This window comes from Mus musculus, chromosome 7, assembly GCF_000001635.26.
Source record: "Mus musculus strain C57BL/6J chromosome 7, GRCm38.p6 C57BL/6J".
NCBI classification, from domain to species: Eukaryota; Metazoa; Chordata; class Mammalia; order Rodentia; family Muridae; genus Mus; species Mus musculus.
This window is the reverse complement of record NC_000073.6, coordinates 106,183,006-106,209,960: the sequence shown is the minus strand read 5'-3', so window position 1 is coordinate 106,209,960 and position 26,955 is coordinate 106,183,006. Positions and strand designations below refer to the sequence as shown.

The window sequence follows — 26,955 nt, the reverse complement described above, 5'->3', positions numbered from 1 at the left end:
ATGTGTTGTCATCTGAGGTTTTGATCTTAGCCATTGTGATTGGTGTAAGGTAGAATTTCAGGGTCATTTTAAATTGGATTTCTCTGATCACTGAGGACTTTAAAAATTACTTTAGGTGCTTCTCAGCCATTCAAAATTTCTCAGTTGTGAATTCTCAGTTTAGATATATACCCCATTTTTTGATTGGATTGTTTTGGTTTTTTGGTGATTAACTTCTTGAATTTGTTATATACTTTGGATATTAACCCTCTATCGGATGTGGGTTTCTTATAAACATGTTTACGATATTAAGATTTAGGTAGTCAATGTTTAAGTTCGTAGATTCATGAAAATTTCTTTTATGAATTAAAAAGTGTTGTTCTAAATGAACTAAGCCTTATGTAAAGTAGTTCAGATGCTAATTTTGCTTTAAAATATTTGGTGAGGGGACAGATATCATGCAAGGTTATACTTAACCGTTTTAGTAATTTATGAAATATACTTTTAAATACCACTTCCCTGGGTTTATAGACAAAAAGAATACCTATGCACTAGATGTATTAGATTTAGCAGTAGATGTATAGATGTTATCTGTGATTTTCCTGTTCTCATATTCTTCTTTGAGTTCATTTTTTAAAGAAGTAGGTATACACCAAGATTTTTAAAATATATATGGATGTGAATATGGACATTACCAAAGCCATATGCTGAGAAAAGGCAATCTTTTCCTCTGTGACAATGTCTTTCCTCCTCAGTAAAAAATTAGTTAATTCTACTAACATGGTGTATTTTGGACGCTAATATTTTCCATTGATTTTTAAAAGTCTTCATCAATGCTGTGTGTCACTGATTGATGTACCTATTTATTAAACCTTTCTGTGTCAGTATTCTACTTTTCTCTTTTAATACTGAACTGGTTGTTCTGTTCCTTTTCTTCTTTCATATAAACTTCATTTGGTTAGTTATTTAGAAAATAACTTGGTAGGGGTTTTGTTAAGATTATAGTGAATTTATAATGTCAAGCTGTAAAGAGCTAGTGTGATAATTGATCTGCTGGGTAAAGATATCAAGAATTTGTGCACTGCAACTGAATGCCTGTGAAGACTTTTTCAGATAGGGTTGACATGTCAGTGAATAGTAAGGAAGCCCCTGCCCTGAATAAGGGTGAGATTATCAACAGTGTAAACTGCTCCAATGAAGAAGTGAGATGAAGCAAGATACAAGCTACCTTTCTTTTCCCAATGACTGTTTCTATTGCTGTGGCCACTGCTGACATTAGAGTCCAGATGTCCAGATATTCAGCATGTACTCAACTCTTCAAGGCTTTACACATTAGACTGACAGTGCAAAGTCATCCTTCCTGGATTTCAAATCTAGTTCTCAGCCTCTGCAGCATGTAGCTGAGCACTGTACAACTGCCCTAATCATACCACATATAATTCATCTACTTTTATAATTGGCAGGTACGTACACTCTGTTGACTCTTTCATCTAGGGATATGTGGAGCAATTAAAATTTTAACAGCATGAATTACAGAATATGATTTTATTGTTTATGTACTCTTCAATCTGTTTCATTGAAATTTTGCAGTCTCCTTTTTTTCTTTCTTTCCTTCCTTCTTTCTTTCTTTCTTTCTTCTTCTTTTTTTTTTTGTTTGTTTGTTTGTTTGTTTTTCAAGACAGGGTTTCTCTGTATAGCTGTGGCTGTCCTGAACTCATTTTGTAGACCAGGCTGGCCTCAAACTCAGAAATTCGCCTGCCTCTGCCTCCCAAGTGCTGGGATTAAAGGTGTGCACCACCTTGCCCTGCTCTGCAGTCTCCTTCACGTAACCCTTGAACATGTTTTGTTAGGTTTACATTTAACTGCTTTAAAATAGTAATATGCTCTTATTTTGAAACACAACTCAATTATTCTTTGTTGATATATGAAAAGCATTTTTTTATTTTAACCATGTAACTGGAAATTTTCTTATATTCATGTTAGTTCAAGACAGTTTTTATTGTGCACCCTTCAAGATTTTCTACATTGTAAGTCTTAGTATCTGTGAATAAAAGTAGCTTCATTCTTAGTTACTACATTCCTGTATATAGGCAGTTAACAGTTTTAAAAGGATGAACACTGCATTCAGAAGGGCAAATAATCCTTTCCTATATCGAGAGAGACAAAAGGAGAAAATACTTAATGATTTTAAACTATCCTACAAAAACTGATCTGACATTGACTGGTTTCCCAAATGCAGTTTCTCTTCCATTAGTATAGTGAATTAATATAAATACTCAAAATCCTTAACAGTTCCTTATCAATTTCCTTGTCATCTGTTACATTCTCTTCTTCGATGAGATTTTTTTTTTTTTTGATGAGAATTTTGTGACTCAATTAAATTCAACCAATTAAACACACAGATTGGATTTATCCTAGGAGTTTAGAATTAGTGAATCATTCTATAAGTATTCTTCAAACTACTATTTTACCAAAAGTTCAAGTTAAATGTACAAAGAGGCAGGAGAGATGGCTCAGAGGTTAAGAAGACCCAAGCTCAGATTCTATCACTCGTATAAGATAGAGTAAAACCACCTGTAATTTCTACTCCAGGAGATTCAGTGCACTCTTCTGGCCTTCACAGGGACACACACACACACACACACACAAATTGATAATAAATAGTAAATCTAAAACAATTAAAATTTTAAACCTTGTGTGGTGGTCCACCCCTTTAATACCAGCACTTAGGAGGCAGAGGCAGGCAGCTCTCTGAATTCAACACCAGCCTGTTATACATAGAAAATTCCAGGACAGCCTGAGCTACATAAAGAGACTCTATTAATAAATATGTAAATAAATGAATAAGTGTAAGTTTAGTTTAATTTTAAATTTTTTTGGTGGGAGAGGATGTACCTAGACCTGCAGATGCTTGATGTGCAAGGGTAGGGGGTATTCAGGGAGGCCTTACCCTATCAGAGGAGAACAGAGAGGGGGTGGGGGAGGGGCTGTGTGACAGGGTGGGGGGGGGGACCAGAAGGAGGTAGGCCAGTGAGCGGTTGAAATATAAAGTGAATAAATAAAAGTAAAATTAATGGGAAAAACATGGATTCCGGGTGTTATTGTGAGCAAAGGACAGTTTCATTAATAACACTGTTGTGTGCACCTCTACTGCCATCTTGTGAACATTTCTTTCCTCACAGTCCTCTATCCTAAGACTCACATGGTTTCTTTAAGCATGGCTTGAAAGGAAAAAATAAAATTTGCTCTAGTAACTAATAACAACATATAGAGAACAGAAGTGTTGTGTCCGGCCAGCAGACCACAACCTGGGTTCTAGCCTGGAAAGGCATTTTGGAAACCTGGAAGAGAAGAGGGGCTAGGTGGCGAGAGAAAGGAATGTAGCCAAGACAGTTATTCTGATCAAGGCTCAAATTTTATTGTTGCGACACTAGTTATGAAGGAAGGGGGAGGGGACCCGATTCCCGCCAAATAATCTCTGGTCCAGTAGAAAGGTGCACGTGTGTGGCTCCGCAGGTTCTAGCAGTGGGCGTGGCAGAACGAATGAGCAGGAAGCTCCACCCCTGAACAAGCAGGTTTCAGGCTGGGGGAGGGGAGACTATATCTCCTCCCTTTTATTAACAAAATCTAAAAAAAGAAAAAGCTGGCCTGAGGGGGGAAAATTATCTATGCTCAATAGTTCTGCCTGGAATCTAGGGCTAAAGAAAAAACTTGCTTTCGTGGGATTCCTTAACTTTTCTTATGGTAAACTGTATAAGGCTAAGACTGTCCTTTCTTATCTTAGTAAACAACTAACTGAAAAGCCTGGAGCTGTAGGCTCTGAATTTATAATGCTAATTAGTACTTGGTAGGTAACTTTCTAGTTGAATTTTAAGTAGGGCGTTGGAACTCTGGCTAAGTTTGACTGAACAAATGTGAAATACACTATAATAAGAATAACACTAAGTTGATATTCCTCCGCATTTTTGGATGATAGGTGGGAAACAGGGAAAAGGGGTTCGGCCAGCTCTGTAGTACAAGGCCAATTGGCTTTTTTATTTTGGGGAGGGAGGCAGTGAAGACAGTACGGTCTCCAATCTCTCTCCCCCCTATTAATTAAGTTAAATAAGGCAATGCTTAACTGAGGTGATCAAATGATTTTCTCATCCGTAGATGAGTGGGCCTTTAACCTTGGCTTGGGTGGACATTGACCCGATTTTTCTCGTGGGTACTGATAAGACCCACACCTGTGGCTCTTGGTATCTTTTGGGGAGGGGGAGGCAGAGCCGAAAAATATTTTTGATTTTTAGCCAAAATTTGATATCAACCTCTTTTAAACCGGGTTTATCTCACAGGAAACTCAGAAATGGTCAAGCTGGACCTTTTCCTGTAGTGACTCTGCACTAAGCGATGTCCATACTGAATTTGTACGATCACAAACCAGTATGCACAGTTCTGAGTGCTGTGTAGCTCCTAAAGGAGAATTATCAACCTCAGATTTAGCAAGGCCTAAGCAATAATTACGTCATTAGTAACACCACGACTTGTGGCTAAAATAGAAGCTGGAAGTCATTTTTTTTTTTTATCTCTGTTTTTTTCACAGTCTAAGGACACCTTGCAGTAACAGCAAGGGTGAAAAGCCAGAGGTCAGCTAAGGGACTAAGCCTGTCTATCAAAATAAAAACCAATCTTTATTAATATAGAAATATCTACTTTTCTAGCCCTCTTGGTAAACCTAATTTTTAACTCAGACTGAAAGCCACGTGCTGGAAATGTCCTTGGAAAGGAGATAACAGCAGCCACCTGTGTGCTCTAGGGGGGCGGGGATGCACATCCGCTGGTCCACCTCGAGAATGTAGATTTACCTGCTTGAAAGACAAAATCTCTGACAGTGAGAAAGTAGGAAAGCAGAACTTCTTTTGGGGAAGTCCAGGTACTTTATTTAAATGCAAATTGTAAAGCTGAGGCTAGTCTCTGGCCTCCTGTCGGGAGCTGCCTCAGAGAGTAGCTTTTTTTGGAGCCTGAGTCCTCAAGCTGACTTTTAAGCAAAAGAGGAATTTTAGTCCTCAAGGTGATACTTTAGAAGATTTAGAATCTGTGTTCATCTGACGAATTAATTTATCTGGCAGTCACCGCACTCTATCTTCATCTCGTGAAAAAACACAAACTGAGCCCCTACCCCAAATTAGAACTGGATCTGGACCCTTCCATTTGTTAGTCAGGGGGTCCTTCTATTTTATCAATGTATTAAGTGACCAATTGCTCTTTAATAGCTTTTTCCACTAGCTGTAAGGCCAGCAATCCTTCTGAGGTTAGGGATCTAGGGGAAGTGGGGGATGTGCTCTGAATTAACTTTGTTAGGTAATTTAGAATATAGGAATCTCTAACATTGGACTGAATATTAGACCAGTCTAAGATTGAGTTAAAATGACTGGTCACACTGAAGAAAGGAGAAAAATCATTATGACTCTATTAAATGACTAATTTTACTAAGTCTGAACATACAGTCTCTGATATACTATTGCCATAAAGTTAAAAGGCTAGAAGCTAGTCTAAGCTGGAAAAATGACAAGTAAGGATGGATCTAAAACATGAATTTAATTTAGTTTTTTAGTCAATTTAATCAGGACATAAGTCAACTTACCTACCAGCTCGTCACACGAATTAATATGTTTCTGCAGTGTTCTGTGGAGAAAACCTGTTTTTTCCTTTTTTAATAAGGTAGCTGTTTTAGGATCAATCTATAAGTCAATAAGTAGATCTCTTTAAGATACTATAAAGCATTTATTAAACTTTTTGACATTAAAATATTAAATTTTGAAAATAAAGGTAAGACTTTAATAGTGTGCATGGGAATGCACTAAATAGTATGCACGGGGATACAATTTTTTTCTTTTTTGTCTTTTAAGAAGTTAAAGTTTTAAAATTTTACAATACCTAAACTTTTGAATTAATAACTAGTTGACAAAACATTTTAAATACTTGGCTGTAAAGGGGCAGTGACTACTTGCACTTTTAATCAATTTTCTTAAAGAGCGGTTGTAACTAGAAGGCTTGCAAAGTTATTAAGAGTCACATGTGCATAATTTATTTATTTATTAACTAGAAATATGCATAAGCAATTGTAAATTTGAGAATTAATAGTATCTGAGGGATGAACAATTTAAGCAATTGCGAGCTCAGAGATATGGCATTGACTATTAATATACAAATTAAGGTTTGATTGTTCAGTATTTTAAAACACCATCTACAGCACACAACTAGATCATCTGTGCTGGAACAGGGGAGACTGTGTCTTAAGACTCTGCCCCACAGAAGCTAGTTGGGCCCACGTGGGCCAACGATCGGCTGGGAGGATGAGAAAAATGACTTTACAATAATGTTTTTTTTTTTTTGGCCAAAGAATTGTTTTGGGCACAATCAATTTTTAACTACCAATTAATAACAATTATAAAAGCTTTCTTTATTTTTTGTAGAAACTTTTGTAGTAAACTAAAACCCTAAGTAATAAAAGGATATTGTCTCTGAATCTTTTGGGTGAGAGCAAGGATTTAAGGTAAACTTTAAGAAGCATTAGTTAATAAAATACTTTTTACTTAGGAAACAATATACACTGAAAGATTAAAAATCTTGGCTTCTTGTATAGAAGCAGAAACAATAAAAATTTTTCTTACATAATGTAAAACTATATTATCTATACCTAGAGGCAAAATTTTCTAGTGATTACAGTTCACTAGAAGCAAAACTCTTTGAATTTAAGCATTATTAAACATCTGAATAGATCTGCAACACTGTTAAAAAGAATTTCTCTTGAACACAGGGAAAAAAACTTTCTCAGGCACTGTTTGTAAAACAAAAGAAAGGCCACAAGCCACTCTGGGGCTGCCCAGAGCCATGTATTGACTCAAACGTAAAATACTTTTTAATCTGAGCATCCCGGCCCTCCTGTAATAAGGACCGATTTTAGAGAAACAATATAACTGTCTACGCCTCTAAATTTTGATACTCTTTCTTAAGATGACTTACAGTTAAAACGTTCTTCACAACTTTAGTGTTGTGAAAAAATTGCCCGTACTACAGTTTTCTGCCAGGCAGCAACTATAACCAAACTGTTTGTCTAATCTATTCACAAAGACAAACATAACTAGATAACTCTGTCACAGTTTTGTATGAAGTGAGCTGTATGAGCGCTCTCATAAGATGATTACTCTTGTAATTATCTTAATTACAATATACAGGTGAATTAAAGATCTTAAATTTGAAATCAAACTGCAAGCTGCAGTCAATGGAACAATAGCAGTTTTAACCATAATTTTAAAGTTTTTTGTGCAAGGTTAGGATAATACCTATAACCTTGGGAAAGCAAAACCCAAGTTTAAAACAATTTATTATCTTTAAAATTAATATTAGAAGCATTACTATCATATTACGAAGTTTGGATGTCAATTAATACCTATGAATACCTATTAAAGCAAGCTTTAATAAAAAGACATTGCTTTAAATCTTATCTTAAATTTTACTATTTAGGATACGAACCACATTAATTATTACCTAAACTAGAAATATCTTTAGAGACCCAGCCTCTTGGCCTGCTTTATGTCACGTGTTGGAAGGACTCTAAACTTGAGTTATCAAATTTAACACTAACCATCTGTAGCAATGTAACAATTATTAATCTTAACCAACAACTTATGAGCTGAATGTGAAGACATGCAGAGCACATTTTCAATAAAAAAGAACCAAATGAAGCAGTTACATTTAGACCAATCAGAGAATAATTTTTGTAGCTACAATCATAGAATAAAAAACACTTTACCATTGTCAAACACATTAATCATGAACCATTTATTAGCTTTTTTACTCCGAAACTTAGAGGCTGTGCACTCGCCCTTATTTCCTAAAACGAACAGTTTTTTCAGCAGGGGCCCTCCCGCCATGTGTCTGATTTTTGGCTGAAACACGTGGCAGCTCTCGGCTTTGCAGATAAAGTTTTTTATACCATCTTTATTATCCAACACAAAACATAGAACATTCATTCATACAGACTGGACACGAACATACATGAATTGAACACGAGAACAGATTGGTGCACCGGACATTAGACAAGACACAAAAGGGAACAGAGTACTCCTGCTATAAGGCCCAGAGAGAAATTTCTCTCTGCTTTTTGGGACATTTTCCTCCCTTATGATGCATTTTTTATTAACTGGGGCAATCCGCCTGTTCCTTTTAATAAACCCTTTCTTTTCTCACGCCTCATGTAGCTTCAGAGAGCTACGGCCTACCGCCTATTACCCAGCTCCTCACTGCTGAACCTAAGTGAACCAGCGCTCGGGTTTAACGCTGTCTCAGCTTAGCCCATACCTTCTCCGGTATGAATTTCCTTTATCCTTTATTTTATGGAGCTCCGAACCAGCAGCGTCTCTTCCAAAAATCCTTTGCCGTTTCTCAGTCCCGCGTTGGTTCGCCAATTGTTGTGTCCGGCCAGCAGACCACAACCTGGGTTCTAGCCTGGAAAGGCATTTTGGAAACCTGGAAGAGAAGAGGGGCTAGGTGGCGAGAGAAAGGAATGTAGCCAAGACAGTTATTCTGATCAAGGCTCAAATTTTATTGTTGCGACACTAGTTATGAAGAAAGGGGGAGGGGACCCGATTCCCGCTAAATAATCTCTGGTCCAGTAGAAAGGTGCACGTGTGTGGCTCCGCAGGTTCTAGCAGTGGGCGTGGCAGAACGAATAAGCAGAAACCTGAGCAAGCAGGTTTCAGGCTGGGGGAGGAGAGACTACACAGAAGAAGAAAGGCTTAGGTAGGTCTTCATTGGGAGATTCATTATAGAATGCTGATCAGTGTAAAGTGAGGACTTAATCAAATCTAGGAGAATGAGAATTTCCAAGCTGAAAATAATTTTCAGGTCGAAATGTTGCAATGTAAGGTGAAAGAGAACTATTGCACTTGGAGGATCTTGTTATAAGTAAGGGATGATAAAATTAAATGCATTAATAAGTTACTTAATTGGAAAGGAGGTAGAGTGATGAGAAGATGTTGATGAAGTCTATAGAGATGCTAATATAAGGTCTTCATTAGGAAAACTGGAGAGTAGGAGTTTCATTCGAATTAGCATATACTTGGGAGAGATGCAATTTTGAGTGACTTAACTTACTTCTAGAGTCTGAAGAAAGAAACAAAGTGGGGAGAGGAAGGGAGACAGGGAGAAAAGAGAAAAGTAGAGAGGAGAGAGAAGAGGACAGGAGACCAAGGAATAGAAGAGTAATGAAGAGAAAGAGAGAAAGGGAGAATGAACACAGGAACAGAGGAGAGGAGAGGAGAGGAGAGGAGAGGAGAGGAGAGGGATAAACATCAGAGGCCTTAAGATCTGGGAAAATGACATAAATATTCAAAATAAGCCAGGTGTAGTGGCTCATGCCTTCAGTCCCAATACTCAAGAGGCAAAAGGAGGAGACTCTCTGTAACATGGAGCCTGGTCCACATAGTGAGCTCCAGGAATCAGACTACATAGTAATATTCAATTTTTTAAAAATAGGGAGTAGAGAGAAGATTTTTTTAAAAAGCAATAATAAACAAAACATGAAAAATTAACCAGGTCAAAAGGCAGATTAAATTCATTTTTTTGTAATATAGGATTTAATAGTTAAGTTGATTCAGTTAGAGGAAATTTTCCAATAAAATCTAGATATATAATTTCCATGTCTTTACTGGGATCAATCAACGATGGTCACAGTTTTTTTGCAATAAAAATGCAACTATGTGTTTTGAAATTATTAATAAATGTATTGACCCTTGTATGATTTATAGAAATAGAAGAATTCATGGGAATAGAGTACAACTGAAGATACAAGGAAAGAAAGAGACACATATAGGCAAATAGCTAGGAACAGGAAAATGTTGTAGATATTGTTAACCATGGCACACCATCTTTTAAAGTACCTCCATTTTGATTACACAACTTCTCCCTGAGATAACAAATAGCTTCACACAGCTTTTCTTACTAGTAAAATTCCCTACTATGGTCAAGCCTAACTTCTCAAGATGAAACTGAAGTCTTCTTCCTTTGAAGGAAACCCGATTTGACACTCCTAAACACTAGTCCTTGAGTGAGGGGCACTCCCTTCTGTTCATTCTTCATCTCCTCACAGCCAGGCACCTGAATGGGCTGTAAGTCTTCACCAGACACTGCTTCTCCCATGGAAAAACCCACTGTGCCTCCAGATGCATTTTCTCCAGGGTAAACTTCTAGATCAGAAAAAAATGCCAAATTCTCAGCCTACCAAAATAGTTAAGTCTATGTTCTCCAGCGGCATCATTACTGACTTGTAACTATTCCTTAGAGCCCACCTTACATGCTAGCCCCTTTGAGTTACTTTTTTCTTTTTCAAAGCTAAACTATGTTCAATCCCAGGACTTAAAGACATCTTTACCAGTCAGCAAGAATCCGGTCAGCTCCACCATTTTCCATTCCTGACCTCAACACCAAGAATGAAAAGTCCTACTCTGCCCACATCCCTGCCTTGCCCTTCAGCTCTCAACCACAAGTGGAGAACATGAAGTGTGCTATGAGGAGCAAGCCAGTTAGTAGCTCTCTTCACGGCCCCTACATTGGCTCCTACCTCCAAGTCCCTGCCTTGTTTTAAGTTCCTGCCTTGGTGCTAAATAATGATGTGGAAGAATAAGCAACATAAACCCTGAAGTCTCTCTTCTATCTCTTGCATTCTGTTCATGATGCTTGCATCTATGACTCCTGAACTCTTTCCTATGTTTTCTATCTCCAAGATTGTCTCCCTTTGTGAATTTTTTATTGTTTCCATTTCCATTTTTAGATCCTGGATGGTTTTGTTCAGTTCCTCCACCTGTTTCCTTGTGTTTTCCTATAATTCTTTAAGTGATTTTGTGTTTTCTATTTAAGTCTTCTACCTGTTTACCTGTGTTCGCTTCTATTTCTTTAAGGGAGTTATTTATGTCCCTTTTAAAGTCCTCTATCATCAAAATGAGAAGTGATTTTGAATCAAAGTCTTGCTTTTCTGGTGTGTTGGCATAACCTGGGTTCAGTGTGGTGAGAAAACTGGGTTCTGATGATGCCAAGTAGTCTTGGTTTCTGTTCCTTCTGTTCTTGCAATTGCTTTCACTGGTTATCTCCTGTGTTAGCTGGTTTTGCTGTCTCTGACTTTGGCTTATCCCCCCTGCAAGCCTATGTGTCAGTACTCCTGGGAGATCAGTTCTCTCTGGGAGGAAATTAGGTATGGAAAGCTGTGGTACAGAATCAGCCATGGGGTGCAGTTAAAGACCAGAAGGATCCTTTCCCCAGCTAATCCTTGTTTGCTGTGCCCTGGTAGCTCTGGGAGGATCTCTCTTGGGCCAGTAATTTGAAGAGAACTGATGGTCTTACCTTTGCTTGCAGGTGCTTAGGCACTCTTGGGATACCAGCTCTCTTCTGGCGGTATTTTTGAATGTGATTCTCTGGCACAGGATCAGCTCTGGACACAGGGGGAGACTAGAAACCTCCCATCCTAAGCTGCCCCTTGGTTCATGTGTCTTCAGGGTTCTGAGGAGATTCTCTGAGCAGCAGTGGTGGTCCTACCTTCACTCACAGGCCTGTCCACACTCCCAAGAGTGTTGTTTCCTCCCGGTGCTATTTGGGTATGGGGCCCTGTGGCAGATGATCTGCTACAGGCAGAGACAAAAACCAAAAGGCTCAAATCCCAGGCCTCCACTTGGTTCCTGTGTCCTCCAGAGCAGTATTTATAAAGTACCTCTACTACCACATAAGCTCAGCCTCTTCTGACCTCTGTGAGCCATATCAAGTGCTACAGGACTATGTACCGAAATCTGACAAAAATAATGATTCAAGATCATGGAAAAGAAACTTTAACTCAGATATAAAAAGCATTCAGCAAATTTGTTATAGATCTGTTTTAAAACAAGACCAACAGATATATGAAAAATGTTCAACATAATTAATAATGAGAAAAATTAAAATCACAGAAAGTTACTGACATTTAAATATATAAATATTACTACTACTCAAAAGACTGCAAAAAAAGTTAGTCAAGATAACAGAATGATAGGGAATTAGGTAGATATGCATATAGCTGTTATTATAAGTGGTACCTATGCTCCCCAAAATATAATAGAACTGCCAGGTGAACTAGCACTCTCACAACTGGCCAAATATTCAAAGGAAATCACAAACACATTTTGGGCACACATTTGTGTCCCTATACTTGTGACTGCAGTGCCCACAAGTTTAATTAATTTAGGAGTTCATCAACGAATAAGTTGATAAAGAAAATGTGGTGTACTCATGTACATGTGCACACACACACACATACACACACACACATACACACACATACACACACACACACACACACACACACACACACACACACACACACACGCACACACACACACACACCTTCCCATTCTCCCCTCCTGTTTCTCTTTTGAGAAGGGAAGAGGTGCCAATCCATGCTGGCACATCAAGTAGCAGCAGAACTATACACATCCTCTCCCACTAAGACCATACAGTGCAACTCAGCTAGGATAAAGTGATCCAATGGGAGGCAAAAGAGACAGAGTTGCACCCTACCACCAACTGTTAGGGGACCCACATAAAACCATACAGCATATCTGCTGTATATATGTGGCTTAGGTCCTCCCCATGCATGCTCTTTGACTAGTGGTTCAGTTTCTGTGAGTCCTCATGGACCCAGAATAATTGGCTCTGTAGGTCTTCTTGTGGTGTCCTTGATCCCTCTGGCTCCCTCAGTCCTTTTGTCCATTCTTACAGAAGACTCCCTGAGCTGTTATTGATGTTTGGCTATGGCTCTCTGCATCTGTTTCTATCAGCTGCTGGATGAAGGCTATCAGAAGACAGTAATACAAGGTTCTTGTCTGCAATCAGAGCAGAGTATCATTAATATTGTCAGGGGTTAGCTCTCTCCCATGGGATGGGTCTCAAGTTGTGCCAGTCATTGGTTGGCCATCACCTCAAGCTCTGCTTCATCTTTATCCCTGAACATCTTGTAGGCAGGACAAATATTGGGTTTAAGGTTTCATGGGTTTCCTCTACTGGAAGTCTTCCCTGGCTACTGGAGGTGGCCACATCAGCCTCTAAATCCCCCACTACAGAGATTCTCTGATAGGGGTGCCTCCAAAGACTCCAAGGAGCCTCTCTGACCGAGGTCTGTGGCTAGTCTTGGTTTGATTTTCAAAGGTGGTAGGCTACAGACCTCTAGATATCCTAGTCACTCCTGGAAAATATATGTTCTGTTTATAGACATTCTGTATTCCAGGACTGCTTATGTAGTTATGATTGTTTGTGTGAGTCCTTAAATTAAATCCAGAAATATCTCTTCCCATTAAAGTGATTCTGTTTCCTTATACCATACTATAAAGGGAGCACAAAAGTCTTGGGACTGGAGAGGTGGAACAGTGATTAAAAGTACTTGCTACTCTTCAGAAGAACAGGGTTTGGTTCTCAGCACACATCAAATGTTCACAGCTACCTTTAACCCTAGTTTCAGAAGTTGCAGTGCCCTCTTCTAATCTCCACAGGCACCAGGCATGCACATGGTACATATACATGCATGCAGGCCCACAAATATATAATAAAAATGGACAAATCTGTTTTTTTTTTCTGTTTCTTCTCAGATCTTATCTGGAAGCTACACAAACATGGGAGAGTTAACTGACCTCTCACTAAATGATCCTCTTTTCTATTCTCTAGGATCCTAATTAGGGTCTGAGATAATTTGTTTGCTGTGTTCTGCTGCATTGTTGGTTGAAAGTGTGGTATTTAGACTGGTTCACTACTGCCTTCTGAGATTTCTGAACAGTCCTTGAAACGTCCATAATCTTGTTTAACAACTGAAATTAATACCAACCTCAAAATACATTAAAGTGTGAGTGTCTCCACTATGAAAGAATGGCTGAGTGTTCACTTTCACCAGAAGTAGAGAGCAATAGTATAGAAATTTAAGCTAAACTATAAAGTTGGAAGGTTTTAATAGTATAGCCAATCAAACTCCTAGGAGTTTACAGGTATAAGCCACCACTGAAAGGAAGATAAAAACATTTGTTCAACAAAAACATTCAATGAAACATCATTTTTAAAAAATGTTGGGGGTATGTGTTGTACAGAATTAATGTTCTCCCTCTTCTGGTTTTTGCTGCTAGCAGAAAGGTTAACATAAAAGGTGGCTGATGATGGTGTTTCTCTACCCATTGCAATAAAAAACACTAAGTAAAAGTATTCTGGGAGAAAGAACACACCCAGTGCATTTCCAGGATCAAAGAAGTCTGGTTGCAGTAATACTGGCCAGTGGATAGTAGACTTAGACATCCAAACTGTTCCAAGTTCTTAGTGGATCTCTGGGTTGGGTTATTCTGACTTGTATTGCCAGGATAACAAGAAAGAAAAAAAAAAATCCTGTAAATGTGAGTTTGTGTCAAGTCATTTTATTTGGAGCTGTTGTTCTGAATTGCCCTTATGGACCAGAGAAACCCAGAACCAGATGGGCTCAAATTCTGTTATGATATCTTTATTACCTAAACTTTGAGCTGTTTGAATTAGATCAATTAGGCATATGGAGCAGTTGTTAAGGTGTGTACTTGAACATACTGATAAATTTTAAACATAAGAATCACAATAAAACATAAGTACATCACAAAGAAATCTTTCATATACCAGGGCTGGTTGATATGCATGGGAGGCCTCCCCTTTTCTGAAGTGAAACAGAGGAGGAGTGGATGGGGAGCGGGGAAGAAATAAGAGGAGAGAAGAGTGGGGAAACTGTGGTTGGGTATAAAATGAATTAATTAAAATTAAAAGGAATAAATTAAAAAGTATTTTGTGACTATAATTATATCATTTCCCCTATTTCCTTCCTCCCTCAAAACATTCCCATGCACCCAGCTTTTATCTTTTATTCTCTTTCAAATTCATGGCATCTTTGTGTGTGTGTGTGTGTGTGTGTGTGTGTGTGTGTGTGTGTGTGTGTCTACATGTTTGTGCTTATAATATATAGCATATATTATAATATTACATATTATATGTGTATATATATGCATGTACCACACACATATATAGTGTTAGCAATTATTCTAGTCTTCACACAAAAGAGCTACCTAGCAACAGCTTGCTTCTCTGCCTGCCAGGTAGAGCCAGGAGCCAGGCATATAAGGACTTCTCAGCTTGCATCTCTTCTCTCTCTCTCTCTCTCTCTCTCTCTCTCTCTCTCTCTCTCTCTCTCTCTCTCTCTTTCTCTACCTCTTCCCTTTCTCCTTCCCCCTTCCCCTCCCTCCCTGTCCATCTCCCCCTCCCTCTCTCTCCCTCTCTCTGTCTTTCTCTGTCCCCCTTTCTCTGCCTCTACCCCTTTCCAGGTCCCTACTCTGCTACCTGACTCCCTTCCCCCAATAAACTTCTTTTTGTACTACACCTGTCACATGGTGATTATTCCTCAGGGGAACACCTTATAGGGGTCTGCTAAGGTATACCCTTCCAACACACTGTATTGCATTTTTAAAAACACAACATATAATATATGTTATCATATATAATTTATAGTAGGAACACACATATATATAAAATTATTATGCATATTATATTATATATGTATTATATATCATATAGACAATATGTGTTATATATTATATATGCATATGTTATGTGCATTATGTATACTATATATCTGACTTTTATAATTTTCCATCTCCTTTTCTGCAATGATCCCTGAGACTTAGGTATAGGAGTTGCATTGTAGATGGATCAGTTAGGCTTGATCGCCACAATTCTGCTACTTGATTTGTTATAATTTTCTGTATTTGACTCAGTCTGTTACAGAGGTTTCTTGATGAGGATTTAGACTATACTTATATGTGTATATAGGGTATGTCCTCAATATAAGGACAAATACTTAGGATGTAATTATGGGTTATGCTGGTTTAGTAAAGTGGCAATTGCATGGTCTGCAAATATATGACATCATTAGCACTGATAGGTTGGCTAGGTTTCCTGTCTTGTTGGCATGAGTTCTGTCTTGTTGAGCAGGTTTTAGATTAAATTAGAGAACTATTGGTTATGCTATAGTATTTGTGACACACCTGCAGCGCTCATGCCATTCTGGTTATTGTGGTTGTCCATAGGCATCATAACTAGCTTGCTTCTACCCTTTAAAGCTTGCATAGCTCCTTCTGCTAACATGAAAGCTAGTTCTCAAAGAGGAAGCTTTCAGGTCATATCTAGCTCAAGTCCTCTGGGCCCTGTGTCTGAAGTGCATATCTTCAGCAACAGACACTTATCTTCTACCTCTAAGGATATGGGGTTGTCAGGGGCAATAGAAATAACCCATAATGTTTTGGGAGTCTCTTGGACAACCCTGACCTAAAGAGGGTTTCTCAGCTTCCCACACCTTTTGTTGGGGTTTTTATTAGATGGTCTATAGTTCTTGAGGGAAGCACTGTCAGCCCAGATGGGAAACTTTCCCTTAAACTATATATGTATATTCACACATTGATTTATGTATATTATAGGTATTTTTAGTAGAAAGTTAATAGTATGATTACTTGTGACTTTGTCAGGTAGCCATACTATTATTTTGTTCTTCTCCCTCATTCTTCTATATTTATCTTTCTCTCCATCCTTATTTAGAGCCCCTCACATTTCCCTATTACCTCTTTCAGATCAGTTGTGCTTTATTTGTTATTCCTTCTTTTTTGCTACACACACACACACACACACACACACACACACACACACACACACACATTCCCTTTTATTTTCCTGGTTTCAGCAGTTAATCCAGATTATATACTCATTCTGACAAGTTGGATCTAGGATCCTCAAATGAGAGAGAACTCTTGCTCCTTGTCTTCCTGGGTCTTGTCTCAGTACAATCTTTTCTAGTTCCATCCATTTACCTGAAAGTTTTATTATTTCATTTTTCATTATAGCTGAAAAGCATTCCATAGTGTGTATGTGCCACATTGCATTTCCATTTATTGGTTGAAGGGTATTTAGGTTGTTTCCATTTCCTAGCTATTGTGAACACAGCAGCAATGAATATGCAATATGCAATGAATGATCAAATTCCTGTGGAGTCGGTGTCAGTCCTCCAGGCATACAAGGAGAGACACAGCTGGGTCATATGGTAGACTCATTTTTAGCTTCCTGAGGATTCTGCACACTGATTTCCAGAATGACTGGAACATTTTTGCAATCACGACATCAGCAAATGAAAGTCCCCTTTCTCCATGATTAACTTTTAGCTTATTAAATATTTTCCACACTGATTTTCAGAGCGGCTAGACCAGTTTGTAATCCCACAAAGAAAGAATGAGAGTTTTCCTCTCCCCATATCTCACTACCCAGCATTTGTTGCAACTTGTTTTGTTAATCTTTGCCATGCTGGATGGGGTAAGATGAAATCTCAAATTTGGTTTGTTGATGTTGTTTCTTTCATCTTTAACATTATAATACAATTACATTATTTCCTCTTTCCCTTTCCTTCCTCTAAACCCACCTATATATCTATCTCTCTGTGCTCTTTTTCAAATTCATGGCCTCATTTTCATTGCTATTACATACACAGAGATAAAATAATCAAAATTGTTTTAAGTTTGCCCAATTGTTAGAGATAATGAACTTTTTAAAATATTTCTTAGTCATTTTGTTTCTTTTTTTTTTTTTTTTGAGAACTCTCTGTTCAAATCCCAAGCCCATTTTTAAAAAGAGTTGTTTGTTTTCTTGACTCAGAAGTGCTGTGTTTTATAAAACGATGGTATAATTGCAGCAGAAGGGAAGTTGTCCCCCTGAATAATCCACCTGTGCGAGAGACCTAATACAAAGACAATTTATATTGGTGGTGAAGGGATGGGGACTTAGAAAGGAACAGTGACAGAGAACAGGGGAGGTCAGAGAAGGACAGAAGAGAAAGAGTCCATCAGGGAACTCATGAGGAAAAAAAGACTAAAGAATGGGAGAGAGGAAAAAGAGAGGAAGGAGAGAGGGGAGAGACAGAGATAGAGACACTGGGGTGAGGAGAGAGAGAGAGAGTGAAAGGTGAGAGCTGGAGTAGCTGACCAGTCCCTCTTATACACCAGGTTGGACTGCACCTGGAGATGATGTAAGCTGTTGCTAGGTTGTTGTTGCTAGGTACCTGGGAGGAGCCTAGTGTGATTGTAAGCCAATAAAATATATAATTGGCAAACATTCTCTCCCATTCTCAGGGCTTCCTCATCACCTGATTATTTCTATAGCTGTGCAAAACCATTTTAGTTTTGTAAAGTCCTCCCTATTAGTTCCTGCCAGAACTGTTGAACAAGTGAAGTCCTATTTAGAAACTGAGGGTTGGGGAGAGTGTGTGGAGGAATGGATTGTCAGACTCACCTGACAAAATCCTGGAGAAAAATTGCAAGGGCGGAGAAGTTGGATGTGGAGTAAGAGAAGCCTGTGGTCAGAAGCAGGCAAATCAGGATCTAATGAAAGCCTAGAGAGCTGTTGTGACACTGGGGTGACCAGACTAAACCAGAGTACAGGATTTGGGTCCTAGACTATATCAAGGGGTGAGATGTATAGAGAAGAGCAGAAGAACTCATCCTAATTGACCCTGGAGAAGAATGTGCAGGATCTGACCAGGCAGAGACATTGGGTGCCATGCCCAGCTATTTACAGGAAGGGTGGATATTTGAATTCAGGTTCGAATACTCATACCTCTCTCCCCAGCTCTCAATCGCAAAAAAAGCAAATGAAGCTAAACGTGCTCTTTTATAACAGCATTAATCTCATCTTCAAAAATAAGATATCTTGCCAGTCATGAAAATACACGTCTTTAATCCCACTGCTCAGAATGTATAATCTCTGAATTCAAAGCCAGGTTGATAATAGTTACTAAAACAAAACAACTAGTTGTTGGGGTTGGGCTGTGGCTCTCCTATCCGTGTTCCAGCCTGGGAGGCATCTTGTAGAGATTTGAAGTTGTCAGAACAGCCTTTTAGCAGAAACTCACCAAATTCAGTTTGTAGTAAATGCCAGAAAATCTTGGAGAACCAGTTCAGCCTTGGAGCAGGTGGCAGGCAGTGTAACATCAAAGGAGAGTGATGAGAAGCAGCACAGCAGGTGGTCCTGCCTCAGTGGCAAACGCATCCTGCCTAGGATGAAGGAGGGTACAACTAGTAGTGTGTCTAAATGCCAGGAGAGAAATGTAATGTTATGAAATAACCTACAAAGACATGACAAAGCCAGGCATGGTGATGCACACTGGTAATTCCAGCAGTCAGGAGGCAAAAGAAAAAAATCATGAGTAAGAGTCCAATCTAGACAAAATAACAAGCTCCAGGCCAGCATGAGCTACATAGTCAAACACTGTCTGAAGAGGAAGGAAAAAGTGATAGAGCAATAGGAATAGAACCAGTCAACACGGTTTCACAAAAATTAATAAGGAAAGCATAATCAACAGATGATATCAATTGTTTTTAAAAACATCAACCAAGAAAACTCATGTATGTTATCAAATACTATCCTTCACATTAATTCACTCAAAGCAATTGATTCTTTCAAAGAGAAAGCTTTAAAATCAGGCAAAGTGTCAGGCAATGGTGGTGCACACCTTTAGTCCCAACACTCAGGAGGCACAAGCAAGGAGATCTCCAAGTTCAGGACCAGGTCTACAAACTGAATTTCAGAAAAGCTAGGGCTACTCAAAGAAACACTATCTTGACAACAAATGGAATCAGGAAAAGTGGCAACTCAATATAGTATCCAACAAAAGAGGTCATGCTGAGAACACTCACAATGAAAGGCTACACTTACGCAAACACACACACATACCCACACACAAATTTGTATCCAAATCCACTTAAAAAATTACAGGGGATGAAAAAGATTAACAGATTTGAAATATGAGTAATTCATTTTTCTGGCCACACAGCTGGAACTTCCTAAGGTCAGGACACAGAAAAAACTAACTATAATCTGTTCCTCACACTGCCATGGCAACAGTAAAGTGCCTCCCTGATGAGCCTAAACTAGGAAGTAGAAGACACTGACAGAAGTGGGACTATCTGTAAACTACAGGCTGCCTAAGCTTCCAAAAGACCTGGGTTTGACCTCTAGCCAGGCCTTACATTATTTGGACAAAAGAAATCTCCAGAAACTGAGGTCCCAGACACAGCACACTTGGGAGAAAAAGGCTCTGGAGAAGCTGCTGGACCTCTCACAGCCAAATAGTTTTGCAGAGCTGCAGGAGACTCCAGGGGAGATGATAAAGAACAGGCAGAGGCAGGCAGGCCAGGCACTGCAGGCACTGAAAGCCTTGCAGTCAGAAGGGAAGCACAGAGAGGAAGAGGCAGTGAGGAGAAAAGAAGCAGAGCTGAGACAAGCAATGGAGATCCCTGAGGAGTGCTGGCCAACAGCTGAAGTGTCCCTAGAAGACATCACTGAAATAATGGAGAGACATCTCAGTCACATGGAACAGACCCTGGCTCACAGTCCAAACCTCTCAGAAGGAGACCTGGTAAGATGGGCATCTGGAGGGCTGGCCCCACAGGGAATTTATAAGACCAGCCACCAAAGAAGCCTGATTCAGAAGAGAGAAGAGCTACTCAGTGTCCCCAAGCAGTTCTCACTTGTTGACCCAGAACACTGCATGGAGATAAAAACAAAGGAATTTTCATCTTTTGAAGAACAACCCATGTTTACACAGATTGTGGAGAGGATGGGTTTCAGTTCAAACTCCTTAGTTAAAGACAAGGTTGGGGACTTAAGAAGCTGGTATGTATGGGTCAAAACAAACAGAAAGAATCTGAGGATACCCACCAATCATATTCAGAGCAAACTTATTGTTGCTCAGCCAAGTTCAGCTACATTCTATTGGCTACCTACCATTTTCACATCAATGATCTTCAACTCTCCAAGGTTGCTCTCCAGAAACTAAAAAGTATTGAAGAACTCCTGGAACAGACTACACTCCACTGAGATTCACTACCCTTACTGAGGAACAGGGCTGAAAACTTTTTCCACAGGTTTGGCTCTCATGCTAACAAATGCCTTCTGCACCTGGGGGGAATCTACTGCTGAAAAGACATTTCAGAAGGTTTCTAAAGTAAGAAAAGCTGGCAAGATGCAAGTAAATCTCCACAGGACAAGAGCTACAGTCACAAAATCAGCAGATGTGTCGTGTCTCTACCCCCATAGTGTCCTTCATTAGGGTTGGAAATGGCCTCTCTGCTTCCAAATCTCAGATCATGAACTCTCTTCTCAGTAAACGTAAACATGATGTGTTTTTTCACAGATACTGAAGAGGAAGCAACAAACAGTGTGTTCTGATGTGGGGAGTGTTGGAAATCTGCTGGTTCTGGCCAGCCAGCCAAAGTGAGGACATGTTTGACAAGAGTCTGACTTTCACTAATCTTCCTGGAGATGCCAAGGAACAAACCCAACAACTCAGATTTTTCCAATATATCTCTTCTACCATAGTGGTCCTCATGCCAGTTTCTGATAACAGTAAAGAAAACCAAAAGCTTGTCAGACACCTCTGTCAGTCATCAACACTTTTGATTTGCTTGATTGATGACAAAGAAAAGGCCATAGCAAATATTTCTGGTAAAAGAATGAGAATTGGCATCAAGAATAGAAATGAGGCAGAATTAACAGAGGAGCTCACCAAAGCCATCAAACGTTTTCTAGTGCTCTCTAACACTGCTCTCAGTTTAGAGGACTGTTCACAGACAGCTGGAGAACAAGGATTCCTCATTGATGAAGACCAGAGAGACTGCAAGGAAGCCAAAGAAATGCCTCAGACTATAATGGCCCTTCTGGAGGAATACAAGTTATCTCAGACAAAAGGAAATTTACTACCCTTTCAAGGACAACTTTGGCATCTTTGGTGTAAGAAGGACAAAGAATTCTATCATCTGACAGAAAAAGGGAATCAGAGCACTGAACAACACAAGAGTGAGATTGCAACATGTAAATGAATAAGACATTCACAGAAGAACTTGGCTTTGATTATGTGCTTGTTGTAAACATAGAAGGACTTCGGGCTCCAGAACTCAACAACAAATCTCAGAATTGGGACCATGAGTCGGCAACATTAGTCATTGCCTTTGGAAACTTGACTCTGATCAATATTTTTGGGTAGAATCACTCAGACATTCAGGACATCCTAGAAATATCTGTTCAAGCATTTCTGAGAATGAAACAAGAAAAAATCTCCCCCAGTTGCCTCTTTGTCAATCAGAATGTGGGAGAAGTTACAGCAAAAGACCAAACTATGGAAGGACAGAGGAGACTGGAACAGAAACTGGATGAAATGACTGCATTGGCTGCAGAGTTGGAAGACTGCTCAAACATAACCCGTTTCAGTGATGTAATTAAGCTTGATGCCAATCGCTATGTCTACTACTTTGCTTACCTCTGGGATGGCAATCCGCCAGTGGTCCGTCCCAATCCTCACTATAGCTACAATGTCCAGGAACTAAGGAATGAAATTCTTTCAACTGCCCAGCAGGAATCTAGGGGAAGGAGCTTGAAAATCTTAGATTTCAAATTCAGAGTTCAAGATTTGTAGAAAGCCCTTGTCAGTGAAAACATCAGTTTCAGTTTCAGGAACACCCAAGAGGTCATAGCCATGAGCAAACTGGAAACCATGTATAGCCACTGGACCTGGGAGCTAAGGAGTCATGTACTGGACTTACAGAATCATCTGGACAATCAGATTCAAAATGGGAAAATCCTGACACTCACATCTAATTTGCTGGAGAATCCACTTGGTAAGAAATATGAAACCATCAAACATGAATTTGACAAATATTTCAAAGAAGACCCAGATAGTGAATTATTGGTTCAGTGGAAAGCAAATTTTGAACACAATCTACTAATCCTTAAAGACACACTTATTTCAGATGTCAGAAGGAAATGCAATTAACATATCAGTCTTTAAAAAAGCCAAAAAATTCTTGATACCCAAAAATCACAATATGAAAATCAGTTGTTAGAGTGGAGCTGACAGTTAGTTTTAAGTGAGACTGGTTAGGAATCAAGTGACAAAGAATTGGAAGAGAATTTCAGTCTACTTTGAAAAAGTGGATCTACAATGTGTCTTCCAATGTCCCTCATGTCACAGAGCCCAGCATTGTCTTCAGATTCTGAAAATATCCTTCTGGAATATTTCAAGAAGGAGAAAACTATTGTGCAAAGACTAAAAATAAAGTCTCGAGAAACTTTTAAAATCAAATATGGCAAACATATCCAAATGAAAAAAGAACATGTTGTATTTACAAAGAGTTTAAAACCTCATCACAAATTATCCATGGATGTCACTACTAACAATATTCTTTATAAATTTACTGAAACACTTAAAAACATTTGGAAGCAAAAGCGTGATTACAGTCAGAATTACTTTCATGAAATCTTGAAGATCATAGAAAATGAGCTGAAATCTGAACCCTGTGAGGGAGACTACACATTTACCAAAGACTACATCATTGACTTATCCTTGTACTTATTCCAAAGAGCATCCAAGGATTTCAGGAAAATGCATGAGGCATTCAAGAGTGCAAATGATCCTGTGAACTATCTGGAGTGAATAGAGAATAGATGATTATCCAGCCTAGCTGAACAACTTCGAAAATAAGATATAAGATAAACTGTTTGTTTCTTGGTAAATACAAATTGGTCAACATCTAAGCATAGAGAAAAGTTGCTACTGTAGACTTGGCTTGCTTAATCTTTGTTAATCAATGACGAAAGAATTGTGGCTTTGGGATTAGTATGAAGGAAAAGATAGATGAAAGAAAGTTAGGTGAGAAATGTTTCATTAGATGTGAGTTTCAAAAGAGGAATACACAATCAATACTCCTGTTGTAATTTCCTGTTGTGTGATGGCTTGATTCTGTTTTTGAAGAACATGGGTTTTGGTGATTGTTTTTAGAAAATTTGTAACTTGTAATCAGGTAATCTTTTACAAACATAGAGAACTTTGTCTTAGATGATGTTAAAAGGATAACTGAAAATAAAGTTGTTGGAGCTCACACTTTGCAGATTGCTTCCTCCACCAAATGTGTGAGCATGTGCCTGCTTTATTTACATCATCACCAACCCCATATCCCCTCATTTGATCATTGACATAGCTAGTCTTTAACATCCTAGTATCAATTTAAGTTGCATTATAAATGAAATAAGTCAAAATACATCAGTAACTATTGTAAGACTTGAAGATCTTCTATTAAAAAGATTTTACTTCTCTCTGATTTGATATCTCCTGCTTTCTCCAAGTGTACTAAATAAATTAATGTTTATTCTTTTGGCTTTCTTTTTGCTTGTTTACTTTGATTTTGGTTGCTTTCTGTTTTTGTTCTTTTGGGAGGGTATTGTTCTCATGTGTTACCTATTTTTCTTTTATTGCATGTTTGTGCGTTTGTTTGAAAGAAATGAACATACTAATAATAAAATTGTATCAGTATGGGTGTGGGCTATCAGACCAATTTCCTAGTTGCCTGGAAATCAATCTTCTCTTAGAGGCCAGCAGATGAAGATGTAGACCTCTCTGCACCTCCTGTACCATGCCTTCCTGCATGATGCCATGTTCCCACCTTGATGCTACCAGATTGAACATCTAAACCTGTTAGCCAGCCCCAATTAAATGTTGTACTCATAAGGATTGCCTTGGTCATGGTGTCTGTTCACATTAGTAAAACCCTAAGTAAGACAATGTTTAACAATGATTTTGAATGTGGGTGATCTACAATCACCTAGGAGACAAGCCTCCAAGTACACCAGTGAAAGATATTTTTAGATTGGTAGTCTATGTCCATGAGAGTTGACAATGATTAGATTACTGGAGGTAGAAGGACTGTCTGTAGCTGGGAAGCACCATTTCCTGGCCTGAAGTCCTAGACTACATAAAAAGGAGGAAATTCCCTGAGCACAGAGCATTCACTGCTCTCCTTTGTTGGAGATCCAGAGCTCAAGTTTCTGTCTCTACAACATCTCCCCACCTTGAACTCACACCATGACTGAAGCTATTCTTCCTTCAGTGACTCTGTCTAGTATTTGTCCCAGCAATAAGTAATGTTACCTACACTAGGTACTTTTCTGCTCTTAAGATAAAATAACCAAAAGCTACTTACAGAAGAAAAAGATGGTTTGGCCATGGTTCTGGAAGTCTAAGAGTCCCTCACACTGGGAAAGCACAGCAACAAAAATCAGGAGCAAGAAGCTGAGAGGTCACATCTCAACTTCACAAAGAAAACAGAGAGGGCAAACTGTGAGTTATTGAAGCTATAATCTCCTAAGCATGATGCCAATGTTTTACTTCTCACAGCAAATCTACATAGGTCTGAGAAGAAATGAGGTATATCCTAAAAATTTATACCCCCACAAACAGTGTAACCAGATGGGGATTAAGCACTGAAATATATAAGCCTACAGGCCACTTCTCATCAAAATCACAATATTCCACTCCTGACCCCTATAAACTCAGAGCCATATCAAAATACAAAATGCATTTACTCCAACATTTAAAAAAATCCACATAATATTTAATAGTCATGGATTAAAACTCCACAGTCCAAAGTCAATTCTCAGACTTGAGGAAGACTACTAACTGACACCATGAACAATCATAAAGTTTTTTTTTTTAATCATAAAGTTAAATAAGAGTTTTTTAAAAGAATTACATATTTTCTTCTTTCTTATTATATATTTTGTTTATTTTTCATTTCAAATGTTATCCTCTTTCTTAGTTTCCCCACAAACCCCCAACCCCTATTCCTTTCTCCTTCTCTCTGCTCATCAACCCACCTACCCCTGATTCCTGGCCATGGCAATGTCCTATACTGGGACATAGAACCTTCACAGAACCAAGGGCCTCTCCTCCCACTGATGACTGACTGATTAGGCCATCCTCTGCTACATATGCAACTAGAGCCAAGAGTCCCACAATGTGTTTTCTTTTTTTGGTGGTTTAGTCCCAAGGAGTTCTGGAGATACTGGTTAGTTCATATTGTTGTTCCTCCTATGGGACTGCAAACCCCTTCGGCTCATTGGGTACTTTCTCTAGCTCCTTCATTGGGGATCTGTGCACCATCCAAGGATGGCTATAAGTATCCACTTCTGTATTAGTCAGGCACTGGCAAAGCCTCTCAGGAGACATTTATAACCTGTCAGCAAGCTCTTGCTGGCATCCACAATAGTGTCTGGTTTTAGTGTGGAACTATCTAGGATAGATCCCCAGGTAGGGCAGTCTCTGGATAGTCATTCCTTCAGTTTCTGCTCCACACTTTGTCTCTGTAACTCCTTCCATGGGTATTTGTTCCCCCCTTCTAAGAAGAACCGAAGTATCCACACTTCAGTCTTCCTTCTTTTTGAGTTTCATGTGTTTTGCGAATTATATCTTGGATATTCTGAGCTTCTAGCCTAATATCCACTTATCATTGAGTGTAGATCATGTGTGTTCTTTTGTGATTGTGTTACCTCACTCAAGATGATATCCTCCAGATCCACCCATTTGCCTAAGAATTTCATAAATTCATTGTTTTTAATAGTTGTGTAGTACTCCATTCTGTAAATATATCACATTTTCTGTATCCATTTGTCTGTTGAGGGACATCTGGGTTATTTCCAGCTTCTGGCTATTGTAAATAAGGCTGCTATGAACATAGTGGAGCATGTTTCCTTATTACCAGTTGGAACATCTTCTGGGTATATGCCCAGGAATGGTATTACTGGATCCACTGGTAGTTCTATGTCCAATTTTCTGAAGTAATGGCAAACTGATTTCCAGAGTGGTTAGTTATACCAGCTTGCCATCCCACCCGCAATGGAGGAGTGTTCCTTTTCCTCTACATCCTCACAAGCATCTGCTGTCACCTGAGTTTTTGATCTTAGCCATTCTGATTGGTGTGAGGTGGAATCTCAGGGTTGTTTTGATTTGCATTTCCCTGATGACTAAGGATGTTGAAATTTTTTTAGGTGCTTCTCAGC

At 38.9% G+C, this 26,955-nt stretch overlaps 1 protein-coding gene and 1 pseudogene across 3 annotated transcripts in view; both read left to right on the top strand.

Annotated features, from left to right (window-relative positions):
- The window catches only part of Gvin1 (GTPase, very large interferon inducible 1), a 58,806-nt gene that overhangs the window by 5,380 nt on the left and 26,471 nt on the right, over positions 1-26,955 (top strand). The gene's annotated exons all lie outside the window — the stretch shown is intronic.
- Gm18853 (predicted gene, 18853) lies at positions 19,862-24,218 on the top strand (annotated as a pseudogene). The gene has a single exon (NR_040456.1). The product of NR_040456.1 is annotated as a predicted gene, 18853 (transcript).